Source organism: Capricornis sumatraensis, chromosome 15 (assembly GCF_032405125.1).
Source record: "Capricornis sumatraensis isolate serow.1 chromosome 15, serow.2, whole genome shotgun sequence".
NCBI lineage: Eukaryota > Metazoa > Chordata > Mammalia > Artiodactyla > Bovidae > Capricornis > Capricornis sumatraensis.
Window position 1 is genome coordinate 54,686,071 of NC_091083.1, and position 14,846 is coordinate 54,700,916.

The following is a 14,846-nucleotide window of genomic DNA, read 5'->3' on the forward strand; positions in this document are numbered from 1 at the left end:
GTTTAATTAGGTCCCATTTGTTTATTTTTGCTTTTATTTCCAATATTCTGGGAGGTGGGTCATAGAGGATCCTGCTGTGATTTATGTCGGAGAGTGTTTTGCCTATGTTCTCCTGCCAACAGCTTTCTTAAAGATCAGGATAGACTAAGTCCCAGTGGTCTTATAACCGCCAATGATTTTAATATTCTCTCATCAAAAGCTACTGTGACAGGAAAGAGAAAGACTGACTTCTGATTAAAAGGACTAATGAGCCTAACAAATAAACTTCTTAGGTAGCTGTTTAAATAATTTAAAAATTGGCATTTTCATTCATTAATTTGTACAGTGTTCTGTTCCAGAGTGTTACAAGGAGATACAAGGCTCTCTGCCCCTGCAGTCGGGTACTCTTTGTTGAGATCTGTGTTTGCAGGATGGGGTTGGCTTTGCAGAGGCAGCTTCAGAGCACATTGCTGAAGACAGGCCGCCCCAGTTGGCTAGTGACAGGCCCCCTAAGGTGCTAGAGGACTGAACTTCTGCCCTTTCAGAAATAGAAATTAAGCCTTCCTCAGCCCACCGCTTTCCCGAGAGGCACATAGTGCAGACCCCTTCAATGAGTACCCTGGCAAAAGAGAAGCACCTCCACCCCCCACCCAGATCACACCACTCAGTGGAGAGTCTTCAGCGCCTATCTTGTTGGGCCCCTCGGCTGTGCTGACACTGATGATCCTTCCATCTCTCTGATGGTTTCTGTTTTTCTTTTTATACAGTACTTTACTGAGGCAGATCCTGTTGTAGGCTCATGGAATACATCAGTGAACAAAACAAAGGACCACTTTCCCCATAGAGGCAAACAGTAAATAAAGTGAGCAAATTATACAGCATGTTGGAAAGGAGTAAATACTACACAAACAAAAAGAAGGTAAGGGTAAGGAGGTTCAGGAGTGATGGTGGTACTCTAAAGCAGAATGGTCGGAATGGGTGGACCTTAACTCTTGAGAAGGTGACATGTGAGCTAAGACGTGAAGGATGTGTGGGAGATGGCTTGTGAAGGTCTGCAGAAATGCGCCTGGGCAACTGGAATCAGCTAGTGCAAAGGATGTGCCTGGGATTTCTTGAGGAACCTCAGGAGACTGGAGTGGGAAGAGGCAGTTATGCCAGGGATAAAGACATAGAGGTAAGAGAAAGGCAGATCATGAGGACCCTAAAGCCATCATAATGGTGTTGGCTTTTACTGAGTGAGATGAGCCACTGAAGATTTTTGAACACAGAAGTATCATGATTTAATTTATACTGAGGAGACCATTAAGGTAGCAACTCAGAAATAGAACAGGAGTCTAGGTAAGACATGAGGGTGGCTCAAATTAGGATGATGGTAGCAGGGGTACTTTGGAAAAGTACTTTGGAATCTGCACATGAAGGTCAAGACAGTAGGATTTCCTGATGGGCTGGATGTAGGGTACAAAAGAGAGAAGTCAGGGGGTGGGGACTGAGGAACTTATCATCAGCTTATTCAGGGAAGATTCTGGGGGGAGCAGGTGTGAGACAGCAGCAAGTAAAGTTTTAGACATGCTGAGTTCTGAGACATCTACCTGAAAGCTACAGGGATATGTCATGAGTTGATATGTAAACCTGAGGGCTGGGTGTCAGGTCTGGGCTGGATACAGCTTGAGAGTCATCAGCATGCACGTGTTATTTGGGGTAATGAATCTGCATGACGACATCAAGGGAATAAATACAAATAGAGAAGAGTGTCTTGAGGGCACCCCAACACTGAGAAGTCAGGGAGGACAGGACGAAGAAGTAAAGGAGTCTGAGAATAGTAACCTTCTTAGTCTTTCACGGTGTATATGCATAATCCTGCCCCGCCCCATAATCCTGCTGTTTGTTACTTTTACTCAAATAGATAAACACAAGAAGACAGCAAACCTATATGGAAGAACATCAAACAAGCGAGTTGCTCCAGATGCTGCTGAGGCAGCTGAACCCAGGGTGGCCTCAGGGGCCTCTTCTGGACGACCCTCAACACAGAATTGTGAAACAGAGCAGCTCGGAAGGTCTGTGCCCTTTATTCCCAAGAGCTTCTGTCATCAATGTGGGCCTGTTAAAAATACCAACAACCCAGTTCCTTCCACCTGATCCAGCTTTTCTGAGACACAAACGGCACATCAACAGACAATGAACATCCTTCAAAGCTGATACATGCATGGTTTCTCCTCGGGTAACACAACAATGAAGAATTTACTGCTGTTACTGCTCAGTCGCTTCAGTCGTGTCTGACTCTGTGCGACCCTGTAGACGGCAGCCTACCAGGCTCCTCCGTTCTTGGGATTCTCCAGGCAAGAATGCTGGAGTGGGTTGCCATTTCCTTTTCCAATGCATGAAAGTGAAAAGTGAAAGTGAAGTCGCTCAGTCATGTCTAACTCTTTGCGACCCCATGGACTGCAGCCTACCAAGCTCCTTCATCCATGGGAGTTTCCAGGCAAGAGTACTGGAGTGGGTTGCCATTGCCTTCTCTGGACAGGTCATGGTGGAGAGTTCTGACAAAATGTGGTTCACTGGAGAGAGAATGGCAAACCACTTCAGCATTCTTACCATGAGAACCCCATGAACAGCATGAAAAGGCAAAAAGATATTACACTGAGATACTCCTCGCCCTGGTCATCCAATATGCTACTGAGGAAGAGCGGAGAAATAGCTCCAGAAAGAATGATAAGGCTGAGCCAAAGTGGAAACAACACCCAGTTGTGGATGTGTCTGGAGGTGAAACTAAAGTCAGATGCTGTAAAGAACAATATTGCATAGGAACTTGGAATGTGAGGTCCATGAATTAAGGTAAATTGGATATGGTAAAACAGGAGATGGCAAGAGTGAACATTGACATTTTAGGAATCAGTGAACTAAAATGATGGGAATGGGCACATTTAATTCTGATGACCATTATCTACTGCTGTGAGCAAGAATCCCTTAGAAGAAATGGAGTGGCCCTCATAGTCAACAAAAGAGTATGAAATACAGTACTTGGGTGCAACCTCAAAAACAACAGAATGATCTTGGTTTGTTTCCAAGGCAAACCATTCAACATTACAGTGCCCCAACCACTAATGCCAAAGAAACTGAAGTTAAATGGTTCTATGAAGACCTACAAGACCTTTCTAGAGGTAAAACCAAAAAAAAAAAAGAAATGTCCTTTTCATCATAGGGGATAGGAATGCAAAAGTAGGAAGTCAAGAGATACCTGGAGTAACAGGAGTACAAAATGAAGCAAAACAAAGGCTAACAGAGTTCTGCCAAGAGAACGCACTGATCATAGCAAACATCCTCTTCCAACAACACAAGAGACAACTCTACATAAGGACATCACCAATGTTCAATACCAAAATCAGACTGATTATATTCTTTGCAGCCGAAGATGGAGAAGTGCTATACAGTCAGCAAAAACTGGACCCAAAGGGGACTTCCCTGTGGTCCAGGGGCTAGGACTCTGGGCTCCCAATGCAGGAGTCCCAGGTTTGATCCCTGGTCGAGGAACTAGATCCCACATACCACAACTGGGAACCAGCACAGCCAGGAAAAACAAAACAAAAACCAGGACCTGGAGCTGACTGTGGCTCAGATCATGAGCTCTTTATTGCAAAATTCAGGCTTAAATTGAAGAAAGTAGGGAAAACCACTAGGTCATTCAGGTATGACCTAAATCAATTCCCTTACAATTACACAGCTGAAGTGACAAATAGATTCAAGGGATTAGATCTGATAGACAGAGTGCCTGAAGAACTATGGATGGAGATTCGTAACACTATACAGGAGGCAGTGATCAAAACCATCCCCAAGAGGAAGAGATGCAGTAAGGGAAATGGTTGTGTGAGAAAGCCTTACAAATAGCTGATGATAGAGGAGAAGAAAAAGGCAAAGGAGAAAAAGAAAGATATATCCATCTGAATGCAGAGTTCCAGAGAATAGCAAGGAGAGAGAAGAAAGCCTTAAGTGCAAAGAAAGAGGAAAACAATAGAATGAGAAAACCTAGAGATCTCTTCAAGAAAATTAGAGATAGCAAGGGAACATATCATGCAAAGATAGGCACAATAAAGGACAGAAATGGTAAGGACCTAACAGAAGCATAAGATATTAAGAAGAGGTGGCAAAAATACACAAAAGAACTGTACAAAAAAGGTCTTAATGACTCAGATAACCACAATGGTGTGGTTAACCTAGAGCCAAACATGCTGGAGTGTGAAGTCCAGTGGGCCTTAGGAAGCACTGTTATGAATAAAGCTGATAGAGGTGATGAAATTCCAGCTGAGTTACTTCAAATCCTAAAAGATGATGCTGTCAAAGTGTTGCATTCAATATGCCAACAAATCTGGAAACCTCAGCAGTGGCCACAGGACTGGAAAAGGTTACTTTTCATTCCAATCCCAAAGAAAGGCAATGCCAAAGAATGTCCAAACTACCATATATTTGCTCTCATTTCATATGCTATCAAGGTAATACTCAAAATTCTTCAAGCTGGGCTTCAATAGTACGTGAACCGAGAACTTCCAGATGTACAAGCTGAATTTAGAAAAGGCAGAAGAACCAGAGGTCAAGTTTCCAACATCTGTCGGATCATAGAAAAACCAAAAGAATTCCAGGAAAACATCTACTTTTGCTTCATCGATTACGCTAAAGCCTTTGACTGTGTGTATCACAACAAACTGGAAAACTCTTAAAGAGATGAATACCAGACCACCTTACCTGCTTCCTGAGAAACCTTTATGTGGGTCAAGTAGCAATAGTTGGAACTGGACAGGAACAACAGACTGGTTCAAAATTGGGAAAAGAGTACATCAAGACTATACATTGTCACCCTGCTTATTTAACATATATGCAGAGTACATCATGCAAAATGCCAGGCTGGATGAAGCACAAGATGGAATCGAGAATCCTGGGAAAAATACCAATAACCTCAGATATGCAGCTGACATAATGGCAGAAAATGAAGAGGAACTAAAGAGCCTCTTGACGAAGGTGAAAGAAGAGAGTGAAAATTCTATCTTAAAACTCAACATTCAAAAAACTAAGATCATGGCATCTGGTCCCATCAATTCATGGCAAACAAATGGGAGAAAAAGGAAACAGTGACAGAATTTATTTTCTTGGACTCCAAAATCATGGTGTCTGCAGCCATGAAATTAGGAGATGCTTGCTCCTTGGAATAAAAGCTATGACAAACCTAGACAGCATATTAAAAAGCAGAGACATCACTTTGCCGACAAAGGTCTGTCTAGTCAAAGTTATGATTTTTCCACTAGTCATGTATAGATGTGAGAGGTGGACCATAAGGAAGACTGAGCACTGAAAAATTAATGCTTTCGAACTGTGGTGCTGGAGAAGACTCTTGAGAGTCTTTTGAACTGCAAGATCAAACCACTCAACTTAAAGGAAATCAACTCTGAATATTCATTGGAAGGACTGATGCTGAAGCTGAAGCTCCAATCCTTTGGTCACCTAATGCAAAGAGCTGACTGACTGGAAAAGACCCTGATGCTAGGAAAGAAAGGGCATGAGGATAAGGGGGCAACAGAGGATGAGATGGCTGGATGGCATCATTGACTCAATAGACATGAATCTGAGAGAATTCTGGGAAATAGTGAAGGACAGGGAAGCCTGGAGTGCTGCAGTCCATGGGTTTGCAGAATTGGACATATCTGAATGACTGAACAAGAAGTTTTAAAAAAATTATGGGAATTTTCAAATGCACAAAAGTAGAGAGACCAAACCAGTTAATCTCTATATGTTCATTACTCAGTCTTGGCAATTATTAACATTCTTCTGGCCTTCAAAGATCATTCTAAAGAAGTCTATTGTTCTTTCAATGCAAGGACACTGGCCCTTGACTAGGGGTCTGACACTTCTTTTCAGCTCTGTACTTACAATAAACCCCTTTGACCTATTTTGTCCTAAACCTGTCCCTGTTTATCAGAGGCTTACACTTCTCTGAGACTATTCTCAGAAATTTGTCTTGATTCAAGGTTGTTTTTTTATACCTTTTGTACATGTCTTTGAAAACTCAGAATGTGTCTGAGAGCTCTGTGTTTGGAGATGTTTTCCACAAGCTTAATAGTGTATATAGAATGATACTTTTGAGAGTGCATTAAAATTTCCTTTTTCTGCCCTTACAAGTCTGGCCTTTCTAAAACAACATACTCACTTCTTGGCCTGGCTTTGACCTCCCAACCAATCTAATTATTAGACATTGCTGCTTCTCTCCAAGTTCCTATGATTTGCACTTTACCATTCTGATCTCAATTAGATCAGACAGGATCTAATCTAGTGACAGGATCTAATCTAGTGGCAGGACTTTGCATCACTTCTATCTTCTGGAAAAGGCTTCCCTGGTGGCTCAGACGGTAAAGCGTCTGCCCGCAGTGCAGGAGACCTATGTTTGATCCCTGGGTTGGGAAGATCCCCTGGAGAAGGAAATGGCAACCCACTCCAGTACTCTTGCCTGGAAAATTCCATGGACTGGGAGGCTCTTCAGAGCCTGGTAGGCTACAGTCCATGGGGTCGCAAAGAGTAGGACATGACTGAGCAACTTCACTTTACTTTACTTTTACTTTTATCTTTTGGAAAATAAAGTGATCAACAAGACATGGATCTGTCAAAATGCCCGCTGTCAATCTGGCAACAGCCTTAGCGGAAGTTCAGATAATTAGAAGTTTTACAAAAACATACCTTGCCTATATCAGGAATTCCCATTACAGTCCCTCCTTTTGGACATTCCCTGTTTCTCCTTTTTATTTTTATCCAAATGCTATCATCTAAGGCACACAGATTTCACAGAACGTTACTCTGTTTCTCCCTCTTTACTAATAAACAGTTATTATGCTGACCACACTCCTACATCACTCCCAGATACAAAGGTCTTTCACCTACATCACCTCATTTGACTTTCAGAGCAAGCAAGCAAATGGGTCTTATTAATTCCCTCTTTATAACACAAGGCTCCTACTGGAGTCTGGGGAAGCATCTAATTATGACAAAAAGAGGACTTAATGGATTTATCAGGATCTAGAATTTACTTTTCACTGTGCCAAAGTCTGGGAATTCTTTTCTAACTTACCTCACATTAATATTTTCTCACCGGAATCACTGAGCTATCCCCTTCTACTTCAACCCCCAAATCTAATCCTCTTTTCTGTATTCTATGAGTCATTCTTCAGAGTGCTTAGGATTACCTGGATAACTTCCCTTCTCCCCTTATGTTTCATGTACATGAACCTAGTTAACTTGCTCTAGGAAAATATCTGCTTCTTCATTCATGTTCATGAAAAGGACTCTATTCTCAGTTAAGTGATCATCATTCCTAGTTCCTAAACAAAATCCAGAGAAATCAAAGTTCTGCGTTCTTTCCCAAAGGTTCCCACATTCAAAAAAAAGGGGAGAAGTGATGAGAACACCATCTGTCCTTGTTTACTACACAAGATTCTGAGGTCCCTAAAGATGCTCCTCTGAACAATCCTAGTGATGTCATTCAGTCTTCCACCAATCAGCTGCGGTGATTAATCCTCACTGGGTTGGTACCTGGCAGCAGAGTCACTAAATTCTGTACACATGGTCCAAGAACATAACCCACCTGATAACTGGAGTTACTTAGCATACGGTCTCTACATTCCCATCAGCCAGAACCATGAGCTTTTTTCCCATGAGTTTTTTCAAGGTTGGTATCTATGGTTCCTCATGGCTCTGCACTTTTCCTGAAGGTCTACTTTACTTTCCATATATATCTGAGCATGACTCTATATTAGATGCTGAAGGTGTGCATGTATACAAGGGTGAACAAAAGAAAGACACTGTACCTACTCTTTTGAAGCTTAGAACCTAACTGTGGACACAGTACAAAGTAAAACAGTGATAGCACCCTGATGAAAAGCAATACAGTTCCATGGGAGAGTGGAACAAATGGACAGAATTTAGTTTGGGGGTTCACTGATGGAATCTTGGAGGAAGTGACACTGTGTCAAAATTGGAAGATGAGTGGTACAGTAAGAAATATACATATGGTCTTTGTCCCAAGTTTCTGGCACAGAGCTCCTAAAACCCTTGAAATCTCCTATGTGACAGGACCATCCCCTCCCCTATTTTTTATACAAATGTTCATAATGGCCTTATCTGTAATAGTCAAAAACAGGAAACAATATAAGTATCTATCAGGAGGTGAATAAACAAAGTGTGGTTTATCTTTACAGAGACTATTACTCAGCTTTAAAAAGGAAGAACTTATCTTTAATTTTGATTTAAAACATTTTTAAAATGTATTTTTACCAGATTTATACACAAAGTAATTTAAATAATACAGAAGAGTATTAAAAAATTAGAGGGTCTCTGAGTCTGAATTAACTGTTTTTTATAACACATTTATGAAGATGTTATTCAGGAGTGTCTTTTCTCCTCTCATGGGAGGGAAGGACCTAAATGGCTTCAGGACTGGGGCTGCCACCAGAAAAACTAATCATGTGATTACAGGGTTATACCATTCAGCCCCTATCACACCTCCCCCTCCAGGAGGGGAGAGTGGCTGCAGGTTGAGTTCAATCACCAGTGACCAGAAATTTCACCAATCATGCCTACGCAATGAAACCTTGAAAAAATGTGGCATGTCGAGGTTTAGGGGGCTGACGAACACACTTACGTGCTGGGAAGGTATGGTGTCCAGAAAAAGCATGAAGTTCTGTGCCTTCATACCTTGCCCAATTAATCTCTTCCACTGGGTTGTTCCTGAGTTGTATTCTAATAAACCTGTTATTTTAAGAGTAGTCTTTTCCTGAGTTCTGTGAGGCAACAGCAAATTGGTGAATCTGAGGGGGATCATGGGAACCCCCAAGCTTGTACTTGGCCAGGCAGAAGTGCGGGTAGCCTGGGGACTCATTTGTGGTTGATATCTGAAGTGGGGGTAGTCTTGTTGGATTGAGCCATTAACGTGGGGTATGCACTAATTCCAGTGGGTGTCAGAGTGAATTGTAGGACAATCAGTTGATGTCAGAGAACTGGTTTTTGTTTAGAAAAAACAAGCAATGTGTAAAAGTACATAGGTGAAGGGTAGGGAGAAGAAAATTCCAGAAAGAAGGAAAAATTTGTACAAGTGCCATGAACTGGGGAGGAGTTTGGTGCTTTCTAAGAAATAGAAGGAGGCTCATGGAATGGGAATACAGAGAAGAACAGCTAAGGCAAAGGAAGAGAGGTGAACAGAGGTTCATGCAGGACCTTGGTTTCTATTTTAGATACAACCCAGAGTCACTAGATATGAGATAGGTGGTTAGATACAAATTTATTTACAGTTTTAAGACCTCCTCTGGATTTTTTGTGGGTTGTAAGGGAGCCAAAATCAACCAAAATAGTCCTGGTCAGACTGTGATGGTTGGGATTAGGGTGGGGGAACAGAGGTAGGGCAGCTCAATGTTTTTGATAGCTGTAACTGCTGGGATCTGGTAAGGGAATGCCTGCTGGGTGTGAAAGGGAAAGAAGTGACTTGAAACTGGCAGCATAATTTGTCAATTAGTGATGTGGGGAAGACGGGTGAGGAAGGATCAGAAAATTATGCTGCAGATGGAGCTGGCAGACTTTCACCAGAAAACACAGAGACAGAAGATGGCCAGGGTCAAGCTCTGGAAGAAAAGCAACAGTGAGAGGCTGAATAGAAAAGATAATTCAGGAAGGGAGGCAAGAAAGAGCAGCTTCAGGGCAGTATGCAGTCATAAAAGGCAAGAAGAAGGGTCTCACTGATAGGGGGGTCAGTTGACTGATGAAAAGCCAAAATGATAAGACGTGAAGAGCAACATTTGGATTTAGCAATAGGGCTGTGCTAGTTGCCCTTAATAACAAGAAAATTAGATGAGCTGTGGAGATGGAAGCCAGATAAGAGAGGGCTGAAAAGTAAAAGAGGGGCTCCAGTAAGGATTTTTAGAGCAGTAAAAACACTATATGATATGACGATGGATATGTCAGTATACATTTGTCCAAACCCCACAGAATGTACAAGACTATTAACTTCAGATGATTATGATGTATCAGTGTGGGCTCATCTTTAGTTAAAAAAAAAATAAAAAGTACAATTCCAGTGAGTGATGTTGAAAATGGGAGAGGCTATGGGTATGTGGAGGCAGGGGCTATATAGGAAATCTCTGTACCTTTTTCTCAATTTTGTTCTGAACTTAAAATTTATTTTAAAAAATAAAGTCTCTAAAAATTAAAAGAAAAAAGGAAGGAAGGAAGGAGGGAAGCGGGGAGAGCGAGAAAGAGAAAGAAAAAGACAGTGAGTGTGTCAGAGAGGGAAAGAAAAGGGGGAGAAGGAGAGAAAGAAGGAAGGAAGGAAGAGAGAAAGAGAAAAAAAAAAGTCTAGAGTATATAGATACAAGGAGGGAGAGAGTTTTGGGGAACTTCCAGAGTGCTGAGGGGACTACATTCAGAGTGGCCACACCAGATGGCTTCTTCTCTCCTCCCTGTTTGTGCTGAGCAACTGAAGACAGCAAATAAGGCAGTGAGCTCTGGTCCTTGGGCTGGAGAGGCCAGGCAGGATGGATCCTCTCTCATTCAGAAGACAAACCAACAATACATGTAATCCACCAGCACACTCTCCATCTATACTCCACACTCACTGGAGGCTGCGACAGACAGAAATGGCATCCATACACAAGTAAACATGGAATCTTCAACACGATAAAAAATCAGACATTGAGGAAAACCAACATTGTGAAAGAGAGGTATCAAACAACAGATGATATCTGAGACAGTTATTAATAGCACAAAATAAGACTTCAAAATAATATAATAAAATTTTATTAATCTCAGAAAGGAATATGAAAGTAAATGGCATTCATAAAACTGAAACAGGCTACAAGGAGTAATATATTAGAAATAAAATGCAAATGTTAAAAAAAAAATCTCACCAGATGACTCAATAAAAGAAATGGACCCAATACTGAATTAAATTAATGAGCTGAGGAGCTCACCTAGAATGTAGTACAAAAGGAAAATGAAAAAGAAAATGAGAGTTTAGTTAAGAAATGCAGGACAGATCCAGAGTCTCACTCACTCATCCAACTAAGGCTGAGAGTCATAGATAACTTTCAAGTTCTCAGAACTCAGTTTAAAACCTGTAGGGAGATCTCTAATTGGCCCTGCTCATCTGTGCATGTCAAATCACATGTTCATTTATAGATGGGCTACCCCTGAGTGCTAGACTGTTAAAGGTGACTAAGCAGTATAATAAAGACATGAGTAGAGTGAAGGCCAAGAAGGGGTGGACTCTGGGGTGAATATGCCGGAAGATTTCATAGAGGAGTAGACAGGTTGGGCTCTTAACATGCCCTTGTGTCTAGTAACTGTGCTGAACTCATCTATTAATTCTAATAGTTAATCTGCAGATCCTTTACTTTCTATGAATACAATAATGTAACTAATGACTTTTTCTAATTCTTATATATTGATTTTTCTTGTCTTATTGTATTGGCTAAAATCTCTATCAACAATGTTAAATGAACTAAGTGATAGTTTTTGTCTTTCTCTTGTTTCCAAACTCAAAGGGAAAGCTTCTAATATTTTACCATTAAGAATGTGGACTGCTGTTGGCTTTACATATTATTCTTTTATTAGATTTAAAAATTATGTATTTATTGTTGCACTGGGTCTTCGCTGCTGCACACAGGCTTTCTCTAGTTCCAGTGAGTGGTGGTTCCTCTCTGGTTGCCGTGTGTGGGCTTCTCACTGTGGTGGCCTCTCTTGTGGCAGAGCACTGGCTCTAGGCACGTGGGCTTCAGTGGTGGCAGCATGCGGGCTTAGCAGTTGAAGTTCACAGGCTCTAGAGTGCAGGCTCAGTAGTTGTGGTGCACGGGCTTAGCTGCTCCACAGCATGTCTTTATCAGATTTTAAGCTTCTTTATATTCCTAGTCTCCTAAGAGTTTTTAAAATGGATGATATTAAATTTTATCAAATGCTTTTTCCCCAAGGATTAAGATGATTGTATTAGTCTTCTTGATGCAATCAATATGAATTACACTGACTGATTTTCTGATGCTAAACCAGCCTTGCAATTTCTGGAATAAACCCAACTAGGTTATGATATAAAAGTCTTTTTACGTTATTGGCGGGTTTCTGCTTCCTTATTTATGAGTGAGACTGGCTTGTAAATTCCATTCTCATATTATTCTTGTCAGGTTGTGCTAAGCTCATAAAATGAAGTGGGGAGTATTTATTTTTTTCTATTTTCTAGAAGGTTTAGTTAATATTGATTATTATTTCTTCCTTAAAATGTTGTAAGTTACCAACAAAGCCACCTGGGCCTAGAGTTATCTTTGTGAGAAATTTTTAAATTATGTATCGTTTTAAAATAGATATAGGACTATTCAGTTTTCTATTCCTTCTGTGTCAGTGTTGGTAAACTGTATATAGTTTCATTTTGTTTTTTAGTTGATTCATTCCATCTGTTCCATTTTCAAGTTTATTTGCATAAAGCTGTTCATAAAATATTTTTCTAAAGGAAAAAAATGTGTGCAGGATTTGCAATAACGTCCCTCCCCCCTTTTAATTTCTGATTATTTGTATCTTCTTTCTTTTTCTCTTGGTCACCCTTGCTAGTGATTTATCAATATTATTCTTTTCAAAGACCCAATCTGTGGTTCTTTCAATCCTCTCTACTGTACTTCTTCCCCTATATCATTAATTTTTGCTCTACTTATATTCCTTTCTTCTTTTCTTTAGGTTTAATTAGTAGTTCTTTTTCTCATTTATTGAGAGGCTTGTTCTTTCTTTCCCAACATATGCTTTTATAAAGTGGTGATCTCAACCTTAGCTGCAAGTCGAAATCACTTGAGTGTTTAAATGCTTGAGTTCCACCCCTACAGATTCTGGCTCTGGGATGTAGCCTGGGCATCAAAAGCTCCTCAAGTGATTCTACTATGCAGCTAAGATTGAGAACCACAGATTTAAAGCTATATCCTCTAAATACACTTTTTGTTTTCTTTAAAAATTTTTATTTTTTATTTTAACTGAAGTATAGTTGAGTTATAATGTTATGTTAATTACTGCTGTTCAGCAAAACGATTATACATATACATTCCTTTTTAAAGTATTCTTTCCCATTATTGTTTAGCATAGGCTATTGAATGAATACAGTTCTCTGTGTTATACAGTAGGACTTTGTTGTTTATCCATTGTATATATAGAAGCTTATATGTGCAAACCCAAACTTATCACTGCAACCCTCCCCCAACTCCTTCTCCCTTGGTAGCCTGTTCTCCATGTACCTGAATCTGTTTCTATTTCACAGATAAATACAACTTTAACTTTGTCCCACAACACAATTTTCTGCTTTGTTTTAATTTAAATAAAAAAATTTAAATTGGCAAATGCAATATATTGTTTTAGCTAGGTAAATGGTCAGCTTTGGGAAAGAGGGAAGGGGCTGTCACTAAGGTAAATGTAAGGTAACTTCTAGGATACTTGTAATACCCCGGGGGAAAAAAAAACTTTTCACAGGTAGTAGTTACATGAGAGTGTTCAATTTGTGATAATCATTAAGCTTACAATTTCTAAGTGTATAATATAAAAATATTATACTTCAACATATATTTATTAAAGAGAGAAGACAGATCCCATACAAACAGTGGGAATGATAATGACACTAACTTTTTCAATATTAATACTAGAAGCTAGAAGAAACAGCATAATGCCTTCAAAATTCTTTTTTTTTTTTGGCCACAGTGTGTGGCACATGGCACTTATTTGGCTAGGTATGGAACACATGCCCACTGAATTAGAAGCACCGAGTCTTAACACTGGACCACCATAGAAGTCCATACTTTCTAAATTCTAATGGAAGGTGTTTCTAACCTAGAATTCTGTGTTCAAACTTTCAATAAAATGTGAGGGTAAAGCTAAGACATTTTTGGACAGGAAAGGTCATAGAAAAGTCACCTCTACATGACCTTTCCTCAGGAACTTCCTGGAGAATGTGTATAAGGTGGGAATAAACAGGGAGACAAAGACATGGGATGAAGGAGACAAGAGACTTCAACATAAGAAGGCTAAAGAAATTCCCAAGATGACAGTTGTGCAGCAGGCCTCAAAAACTAGTGTACTTGAGAGCAGCAGGTTTGGGTTCTAGGGCAGAGGCAAGAGAATCTGTGATAATTCTCTTTATGTTTATGATTATCTAGGCCAAGAGAAACTAAAACCAGGAAAGTATCTTCTTGTGTTTGACCACATCAAGAGTGTTCAGTTCTGTCAGAGTTATAGGGATAAATCAAGGGTAGCTACATAGAAAACCAAACAATTAAAAATCCTAAATATGGCAAATATTACATTTAACACAAGCAAAAAGTGATTCCCCCATCCAAAAAATGGGGAAATATAATTAGAGTTCAACTCAGTAGAAAATGGGAGGTTTTTATGGTTATAACAACATAAATAGTGACTCCCGATTTAGCCAAACATTGTGATATAACTATATTACATAAGTGGGATGAAGGGGAATCTATATGTGTTTATAGTGTGTGGGGAGCTGCTGGGAGAGGTAACATAAGATAATAAATCCTTATCTTTGATGTTCTTATCAGTAGGACATCAAAAGATAACAGAATTGAAAAATCAAGAAAGAGTTTAAGCATGGAGAAGTAAAAAACAGCTAAAATAATTTAAAGTTGTGGGACATGATGCTATTGCTTCCTCTTACAAACACTGTAGCACTTTTTCAATTATGTGTAATAGTATTTTCTTAAAAATAATGTTAAACTGGAAAAGAAACTATAAAAACAAAAGGATCTCAAGGCCTAACAAATCACTTTTAGGTTTAAAACTCTAGATAATCACCTGAAACACCTCTTGAACAAGCA

General features: G+C 39.9%; 1 protein-coding gene across 1 annotated transcript in view; it reads right to left on the reverse strand.

Annotated features, from left to right (window-relative positions):
- Positions 1 to 14,846, reverse strand: part of ATRN (attractin) — a 182,794-nt gene that overhangs the window by 24,635 nt on the left and 143,313 nt on the right. The window lies entirely within an intron of this gene.